This window comes from Oreochromis niloticus, linkage group LG14, assembly GCF_001858045.2.
Source record: "Oreochromis niloticus isolate F11D_XX linkage group LG14, O_niloticus_UMD_NMBU, whole genome shotgun sequence".
Lineage (NCBI taxonomy): Eukaryota > Metazoa > Chordata > Actinopteri > Cichliformes > Cichlidae > Oreochromis > Oreochromis niloticus.
The window spans coordinates 22,265,153-22,272,920 of NC_031979.2; positions in this window are offsets into that span (position 1 = coordinate 22,265,153).

Consider the following 7,768-nt stretch of genomic DNA (forward strand, 5'->3'; position numbering starts at 1 on the left):
GTTCTTTTTTTTTTTTCTCCTTTTTTATGTATAAATACAAAAAATATTTATTTATGTTGGTAGATAGCATATGGTTAATGGGTTCATGGGTATTGAGCGGGTTATATATAAAATAAAGGAATTGCCCGTTTTGCAAGTATATTTATGACTCTGCATCATTGTACCAATGTGTTCCACATTATGAGGAATCCAGTGTCCTTTTTGGTATCTTAAAATGTATTTATAGAATTGTGATGAGATATGTTTGACAGACTATAAGCATACATTTACTACCATTTAAATACGTGAAAGTTCTTGGCAGAAGATCACTTGTATAACATTTGAACTCTGTGGTTTTTTGTGCGTTCGGTTTTGATCTAGGGTATGTTGTAGGCTGAACTTGTTTGTCTGGTTTTCCTTCGATGTAGTCTACTAAAGCCAGTTTTCAGTGAAGCAAATTTTCTTTGGTGGCAGGCTCTTTAAAAAGAGGTTGTATGGGAGAATCATCTCTTAACACGATTTAGAAAACATTCGGTCTGACATGTCATACTGTGCTTGATTGTGTGTGACTCAGAATGGTCGGAGACAAAAGAATGTATTTCTAATAGATATTGTTAGTGTTTATTTACATCTTCATTTTTTTATTCTTGACATACATTATGTTCACGGGCAATCCAACTATTATGTTTTAGCGTTAGGTATGAGACCCAGAAGCAAAGTTTACGCAGGCAAGGGGTGGGGGAGCTTCGGGGGAGGGGGGTTCCTGTGTCGTTTGGTGCAAGGACGGCCTGCTTGCGCATTCCCGTTGAACTGACATGGTTATGTGACGGTGTTTTGCAGGTGAGCACAGGTGATGTAAGCAAAGTGATGTAGCTGTATACAAAATGTGTTCAAGGAATGTACTGTCATAAAATTACATATCGCTATTGTTTGCAGTGTAAATGATTTAGCTTGAATGAGTTTGCGTGAAACACAAATCAGAGTAGCATACACTGAGTTAATTCGCATACAGACGACAAACCTGTAAATCAATGATGTGTATTTTAAACGTTGGCACATTTATATTTAATATACTGTTAGGGTTACTGCTGGTCTCACAGAGAATAGTTGTCTAACAAATAGCTGTCAGTTTACGCTACATGTATGGTGATCTCATGATGACTTGACGGGTCCTGACGGGAGCGCGCGGCTGAGGGGCGTGGCTACAGCAAGCATAAGGACCCGGAGGAGTTGGTATATGGAGGACCAAACGACTCACACAGATTAAACTAAAGAATTATGTGCTAAAATAGTAAATTGTGCAATAAAATATGCATTTGTAAATTCATTTGTAAATTCATTTATTAATTCATTTTTTAAATTATTTTATTAGCTGATGTAGTGGACAAACAGTGTAACTCCCTCCAAGTTGAAAAACGGACATAAGGCGTTCTTGATTTTTGCTGGCATTTATTGGACACATGTGCCACCAAAGATGCCGTGAGAACTGTACAAACAACATAAAATAATCAATTTTCACAGTAAGGCGTTCTCATAGAGAATAAATAATAAAGTATATTTTTCAGCAACATAAAAACATTCACAATTTGATTGTAGCTGTCGCATTGGAATGTGTTTATAAGGTGATTGTAATTTTCAAATGTGGATGTTTAAGCTGGTTCCTATGTTGTGTTGTCGCCACCTACTGGTGGACCTGAGTGTGGCGCTTTGTGGTGCGCATGCTTTGGGCCAGTAGCGGTTTTTGATACGGGCGACATGGGCGGTTGCCCAGGGCGGCATCGTGGTGGGGGGCAGCATCACGGGCACTGTGGCGTGTCCAGCGGGGTGGCCTGGGGGGGCACAGGCCACCCCCCAACCAGACTGGCCACCCCAGGTGCCACCCCGAAGCCAAAACAATAAAATCCAATGAAATATCAAATGTACGATTATGTTTTCACAGTGAAGCTCAGATATCCGAGTGTAAGTGAATGCAGCATCGGCTTCTGCGCTATGAGCATCATGTTAGCAAAGGTAGGAGAGCCAAGCACGAACGACACCACCACAGAAAACAGTTTTTCGGCGAAAGATTAACAGTTTAACATAGCTGGACTGGCCATCGAGCATGGCGGAGCTACCACGGCGGCTAGCAGGTGGATGAGGGAAGGGGAGGCAGGAGGAGGAGAGACCCGAGGCAGCCGCCAGTCCGAGTGTCAGGTGAACTGAACTTCAGGTAAGAAGTTATGACCTGCAGTCTGTCTGGGTCAGATATAAACCAAGTTTAGGTGGAGTTTATTTTCGTTGTGCTGACTTTTTACAGTCAGTTACAATAACTCGTACTGCGTACTAGCTAGCATGATGGAGTTTCTATACAGCTGGGCGGGTGCTGTGATGTTACTGATGGTGAACTTTATTTTATTCATAAGGTTAGTTAGTAGAGTTGCCAACGGCTCCTTAAAAATGGAATGGTCCCTTATTCAGAGACAATATTACAGGTTTTGTATTGAGCTGAGAAGAGACGCAGTTTCATTCTCCCCCCTCTCTCTCCTGTTGCTACTTCAATCATGAATCTGATCAATGATCAGCTGATCGGCTTTTCTCTTGTTTGTTTATCTCCCACTTTGCGTCAGAAAGAGGAAACCAGCGGATGTTGCGCTAAACAACAGCAGCACGTTTAAGCTTGATCAGCTGTTGTTAGAATTTATTTAATATTAATTTCTAGTATGAGCTGATGTTTGCTGGAGCCACAGCTGTAAAAGCTGCTGGTCATGATGTCGGTTTGGATATGTGGTGAGTGGGAAACATGAAGATGAAACCAGGAGATGTCCTTACTGAATCATCAGAGCTGAACTGGTGATGGAGAAACAGGTTTGCCTTTTAGGTGACATAAATGAGCTGAAGGGAAGTTATGAACTGTTTCTGAGAGACAAATAACTCCAGGATCCTTTTCTAAGTAGCTGACAGCTGGTAACTGTGCAGGGGCGGATCTAGCAAAGTTATGCCAGGGGGCCAAGTAGGGCATTAACAGGGAAAGGGGGACACAAAGAAATACTTTTCTTACTTATTCTCATTTAAAATATCTAGCTTTTATTAAATAATTATCTGAATCTTCCGAACAAAGTTTTTATCTGACGTAAAATTGATAGAAATCATACATAAACCAACAAGACAGTGTGCATCACTGTCACAACAGCGTTCGTTTTCATTCAAAGGCTTTATGGCTTTAATACCTGGTGGGCCGATCTCTGGTCAAAATGTCCAATTTTTTGTCCCAGTCCAGCCCTGCAGGTTAATACTGGCAGTGTCACCATGCCAGCTGTCTGTATTTCATCATCAGCCAGTGTTGTTCTTTATACATCAGTATTACCAAAGTTTACCATAAGGCAGCATAGAAAGTATTTACTTGCTTTCAGGTTTTATTCAAATGTTAGTCTTTTCAGTTGTTTCCCCACTTTTTTCCTGTTTCAAAATCAAACACCAGTTTGTAAGAAGATTATCTTCTTTTTTTAATAGGCAGATAAAGTTTTGCATTGGCTAATTTGCCAATTGTATGTTAAAAATGTTTGTATTTTAATATTCAAAAATGTTTTTGCCCAAAACATATGTGCACTATATGTCAGTAAAAATACTATGCAAATATTGCTGTCCTTCAATGCTGCGTAAACACTGACAAAGCACTGATTGTATCTCTTGTACTTCATCAACGCAGTATCTAAAAACTTTGCACCGTAGTGGTTAAAACCTCATTCTAATAAGAGTCAAAAGCAAATTCAGTTATTAGGTTTACAGGGTTATTGAATGATGGTTAACTGTTGGTAGAATTTTTTTTTTAACATTATCTGCCAATTACATCTGCCACCCTTCTCCAAATCTGTGCCCCTACCTGGCCCCCCCAACAAAAATTTTCTAGACACGCCACTGCACGGGCATCGGCAAAAAAAATAAAAAATTGCTCATACTCATGCTGCCCCAACGTCATGCCAGCGCATATTGGGAATGGCATAGGCACCGATCGGTTTTATAGCGCCCATTTGGTGGGAGTAAGGGCGCCCTCCGTTTGCGAGGTGCGCCTGCTGCTTGCGGCACAGAGAGGAGAGGGCGGGGCAGCGGGGGCTTCTCTGGCTGGCTGGAGCAGCGTCTAATAATCAACTCGCAAAATAAAACAAAATGAAAAAACCCCAACAAACACGAAAACACCAGACATTATGATACAGACTTATAATTTGCACCGATGTTTTTTCTAAATTCTATATGCGAAAAGTGAGCGCGAGAGCCCTCAGTGCAACTGCTTGCCCCTGAAGTCAAAGTAAACTTTATTGTCATCTCCGCTTCATACAGTACAGTACATGGAGAGATGAGACGATGACGCTCCAGTTACAGCAGTGCAAGTAAACAAACAATATATATAAGAAGAGTAAGAAAATAAATATACACTTTAGGACTAGGGGTAAAGGGATCAATAACAATTTAAAATTTATAATTTACAGTTTGATGATTTAAAGTCTCACACACAACCTGTCAAAGGGGTGGGGGTGGGGGGTGCTTCCAAATAGAGCATATTTTATTTATAATGTTGTACATCCAAGCCCATTATGTATTTATGATTAAAGAAGAGGAGGAGAAACAAGCAAAAGATACAGGTAAGCAGATGTGTCACTGGATAATGGAAGGTCATGTATTCTGAAACAGGGCAGGGCAGGAATGATTTCCTGTGTCGGTCAGTGGTGCTTTTTGGTAATCTCAGTCTCTCACTGAACGTGCTTCTGTGACTAGCTAGCATGTCATGTCATGGAGTGGGTGGGAGGTGTTATCCAACATTGTCTTTATCTTGGACAACATCTACCTCTCAGACACCACCCTAACAGAGTCCAGCTCCATCCCCACAACATTACTGGCCTTGTGGATCAGTTTATTTAGATTGTTGGCATCTGAGACCCTCAACCTGCTGCCCCAGCATGCAACAGCATAGAGGATAACACTGACCAAAACAGAGATACAAGATAACATCAATTAGTAGGGATAGTGAAAGCCACTTGGCTATGATAGTAAACAGTAGACACCGATGTATCTTTTGGACTGTGTTCAGCATAATTAGTTAGTCATTGTCAATTGTTGATTTGTCCTGTTTGTGGTGTATTCGACAGAAGAACGGAGACGGAGCTTGGTTTATAATGGAACGTGTATTCAGCAGTAGTTAGCCATTCAGTACATGCCACAACACTTTCTTCTTCCTCTCTCCTTCTATCTCTATCAGTCACAGAGCCCCTTACTGGTAACTGAGTATATGTTCATATTCAGTCCCCCTGTAAAGCAACTCTTCACCATCTTAGCAGTGTATGTAAACATAACACTGTTCTCATTGTATGACGAATTATGATGGCTGTTTGGTAGCCGTTTGCATACTATGCATACTCTCTCTCTTGTCATATATGTGTGTGTTTGTGTTTCTCTGGTGAAATTCAGTATGGTTCCGACAACAGTTTTATGTTAATGTACAAGCCTTAATATGTTTTATGTGTGTGTGTGGAGGGGGGCATGGGGGGGACCTTGAAATACACAAATTACACACACGTTTTATGTGTGTGTGTGGAGGGGGGCATGGGGGGGGACCTTGAAATACACAAATTAGGGCTGCTTCAGCCATCATCTAAACTTGAGACAGAGGTGAGACGCTCAGAGCATCAAAGACAACTAATGGAAAAAATGCGTGAGTTTAAACAGACAGAGATACAAGCAAAGAAAGAAAGTTTATGTCAACTTATTTAAACTTTAAGGCAGAAATTCAACTCACTAGGTCCAAACTTAAAGAAGAATATTCTAAAGCAGAATTAGCTGAAATGATCAAGTCAGTGGAAAAATGTGAGAGTGACAGCAAGATTATGTTGCTTTATGTGCAATGACTACACCATCTCAGTATATGAGAAGAAAGATGGATAGCTGTACTTTAGTTTCTGCTGAGATGATGATACTTCTGAAAAGGCGCTATGCAGATGTTGACAAGGAGTTTGATGCAGGAGCTGTAAAAGAATCACTCATTCAGTTACTCCAAAGAGAAGGTGCAGAATCAATTTATGGCTCAACTGTGTCTAGAGCTGGAAGAAATAGCCAGCACAGCCATAGTCAGCAAGGAAGTCATGTACTGTATCTGCAAGGAAAGCAGAGGGAGCAGCACGACTGGCATTGAAGCAAGCTGAAATAAACAGAGAAATGGCAATATCGGCCCGGAGAAAGGAGATATTAGTTCAACAAGAGCAACAAAAATGTTGGAATGCTGAAATAAGAAATTGTGATGTAAAGAGTACTTTGTCTTTCAGTCAGCTTCCTAAACCACTTAGCAGTCCTCCATGCACCCAAGTTCCTCAGAGCACTGCACCTCCTCACTCTGAAGGTAAATTCATCCAGACCTCACAAAGTGTTCACGCCCCTCACTGTGATACTCAAGTGGTGCCAAAAGAAAGTGAGCTCTCTTTGGTGCAGGCGTTAAAAGAGTCCTTAGCAATGTCTAGACTTCCAGTACCAGAGCTGCTTACATTTACAAGAGACCCACTGAAATTTGTTGAGTGGAGCACTTGCTTTAAGGCGCTTATCGAGACTAGCTGCACAGATTCAGCCCATAAGCTGTTCTACTTGAAGAAAAACATTGGTGGAGAAGCTCTCTGTGTTTTAGAAGGGACATTTTATCAAAGTGACTGAGGAAGCTTACAAACAAGCTTGTGATGCTCTGAACAAACGCTATGGACACCCAAGGCTCTTTAGTTTTCCCCTAAAGAGCCTTTAGGGGAAAACTAAGCAGTTGGCCAAAGATTGGACCAAAGGAGTCACTTAAATTAGGAGAGTTAAGTGATTTCCTCATTTCCTGTAAGAATGCTATGCCCCACGTCCAAGGCCTCAAGGTTTTAGATGATTCTGAAGAAAATCAGAAAATATTGCTGAAACTTCCTGATTGGGCCACAACCCGCTGGAATTGTTATGTCACAAAATTACTGGATGAAGAAAAGGCAGGGTTTGCAGAATTTGCAGACTTCGTGGCTGAAGAGGCGCATATAGCATGTAATCCAGTTTCTTCTCTTTTTGACTTAAAAAGCACATTTGAAAAACCTGAGAAAGAACAAAAACATCTGAAAGCCAGTGTCCTAGTGACATCAGCAAATGTGTCTAAAGATGTGACGGCCACAACTACGGTACAGAGCAACAGAAAATCAAAACCCAACCCTTCCTCAACTCAGAACGAACGGCAACTTGAATGTATCTGCTGCAAGTAAAATCATTTTATCTATAAATGTGAAAAGTTTACAGCAGTGCCGCTTGAAGAAAAGAAACAGTTCATTAGGGACAACAATATGTGCTTTGCTTGTCTTCGATTTGGTCACATTTCCAAAAACTGTCAACAGAGAGCAACATGTAATGTCTGCAGACGAAGCCACCCTTCTCCTCTCCATGAAGATCCTCCACAGGGAGATGAGCCTGAAATGCCATCAGAAGAGGAACATGCAGCCACTGTATCATGCACTGTGAGAGTGGGAAACAATGATTGCACTTCAATGATCGTTCCAGTGTGGCTTTCTTCATCAGTGAAGAAACAAGACATTGGTTTATGCTCTGCTAGACACCCAAAGCAGCAACACATTTATTGACCAAGATATTCGTGAAAAAATACAGGCAAGCACAGAAATAGTGAAGCTAAAGCTGACAACGATGACTGACAGGTGTTCGATTGTGCCCAGTCAAAGAGTGGATGGACTGAGAGTAAGAGGGTACAACTCAGAAAAGTACATCGACTTGCCACCAACTTACACTCAAGAGTACATTACAT